Source organism: Urocitellus parryii, chromosome X (assembly GCF_045843805.1).
Source record: "Urocitellus parryii isolate mUroPar1 chromosome X, mUroPar1.hap1, whole genome shotgun sequence".
NCBI lineage: Eukaryota > Metazoa > Chordata > Mammalia > Rodentia > Sciuridae > Urocitellus > Urocitellus parryii.
In genome coordinates this window covers 90465163-90467504 of record NC_135547.1, presented here as the reverse complement: position 1 = coordinate 90467504, position 2342 = coordinate 90465163, and positions in this window count along the sequence as shown.

Genomic DNA, 2342 nt, shown 5'->3' with positions numbered 1-2342 from the left:
AGGTTATATAAGGTTCATTCCACTGTCTTTCCTATTCCTATCTTTTTTGCCTTCCCTTCCTTCCATTTTGTCCAACCCAATGAACTTCTATTCCCCCACCATAACCTTATTGTGGGTTAGCATCCACATATCAGAGAAAACATTCAAACTTTGATTTTTTGTCATTGGCTTATTTCACTTAACATGATAGTATCCAGATTCATCCATTTATTGGCGAATGTCATAGTCATTGTTCTTTATGGTTGAGTAATATTCCATTGTGTATATATACCACAATTTTTTTATCCATTCATCTGTTGATGGGAATCTAGGTTGGTTCCATAACTTACCTATTGTGAATTGAGCTGCTATAAACATTGAGGTGGCCATGTCACTATACTATGCTATTTTTAAGTCCTTTGGGTATATGCCGAGGAGCGGGATAACTGGGTCAAATGGTGGTTCTATTGCAAGTTTTCTGAGGAATCTCCATACTGCTTTCCAGAGTGGTTGCACCAATTTGCAGTCCCATCAACAATGTATAAGTGTACCCTTTTCCCCACACCCTTGTCAACATTTATTGTTACTTGTATTCTTGATAATTGCCATCCTGATCAATAAATGGGCAACGGAACTATTCTTTTTTTAATTTAAAAATGCACTTGATGGTGCCTACACTCAGAAACAGTTGTTATTGCCTGCATATTTGCAAAATAATAAAATGGGGGTACCATTCAAAACAATTTTTTTAAAAAATTAAAATGCACTTGACAGCAGGCATGCTGGCTCATGCCTGTAATCCCAGTGACTAGGGAGGCTGAAGCAGGAGGATTGCTAGTTCAAAGTGAGCCTCAACAATTTAGCGAGGTCCTAAGCAACTCAGCTTGATTCTGTCTCAAACAAACAAATAAATAAAAATAAAAAGGTCTGAGGATAGTCTCAGTGGTTAAGTGCCTCTGGGTTCAATCACACACACACACACACACACACACACACACACACACACACAAACATGTTAAGAGCTAGGGATGTAGCTTAGTGGTAGGGCACTTGTTTAGCATGAAGAAGGCTTTGGGTTAAATCCCCCCCAAAACACCCATATACACATATATTAAATTAGTCCTTAAACATACTAAAAGATGCCCAGTCTCACTTATTCTAAGAGGAACACAAATCAAAACTACACTAAGGTGGGTCTGTGGTTGTGGCTCATTTTAGAGCGCTTGCATAGCACCTGTGAAGCACTGGGTTTGACTCTCAGCACCACATTAAAAATAAGGTTCCTTTTGTAATTCCAGCGACTGGGGTACTGAGGCAAGGTCGAGCTTCAGCAATTTAGTGCCATCCTACCTCAAAATAAAAAGGGTTGGGGTCGTAGCTCATTAATAAAGATTCCCTTTTTTTCCCCCACTGAGTCACATCCCAAGCCCTTTTTATTTTTTATTTTGAGACAGAATAGGGAGACAGGATCTTGTTGAATTGCTTAGGACCCTCCCTAAATTGCTGAGGCTGACTTTGAACTTGCGCTCCTCCAGACTCAGCTTTCAGGGCCACTGGGTTTACTGGAGTGCACCACCATGCCTGGCAAATGGGTGAGATAAACAATGTATCTCAATAAAGTTCATTGAATCAAAGAAAAAAAAGAGCTCTGGCATTTTAGTATTAATTCGAATGTTTCATCATTCAGGTCCCCTCCTCCACCCTCCAGGTGCCAGAACGCAGGATTCTACCTTTGGAATACACTCTCAGCCCTTGCTTTTGTTTTTGTTGTTTTAATAGAGCGCCCCTCCCCCCCCACCTAGTTCACTGCCATTCTTTCCTCTCAGGTATTTTTAATTTTTTGGTAGCTAGGGTCCTTTACCTAAAATGATGTACAGCATCATGTTAATAAAATCATTGTCAAATCTTAGGGAAAACGGGGTTCACCAGAGGCGGGATTCCCCTCAGGGGTCATTGGAAAGAGGGCGGGAACCAGAACAGAGGAAAGCTTCCGCTTTCATTTCTACGGTTATTAAGTCAACCATTCTTATTAAAGGAGTAGCACAGAAGGGTCATTTTCTGTCGGCAAACACTTCCCTAGCGAAGAGTTCACTCATGAGACAGGGATGCCATAATGTCTCACAACAACTGGTAACCCACAGAAGTTTAAAAGGCAGATAGGATGATTTGAAATCTAGTAAAACATTATACTAAAATCCATCTGACTTGTCAGTTTTGTTTTCTTTTCTAACGTTTCCCAAAATCTGAACTTCTGAATTAGGTTCATCCCCCTCTATTCCTGGCCATTGGTTCGGTCCGAACTTAATACTGACAGGAGGCACGAGCTGCGTCTGCGCATAAAGCTGAAGGGGGGGTGGGGGGGA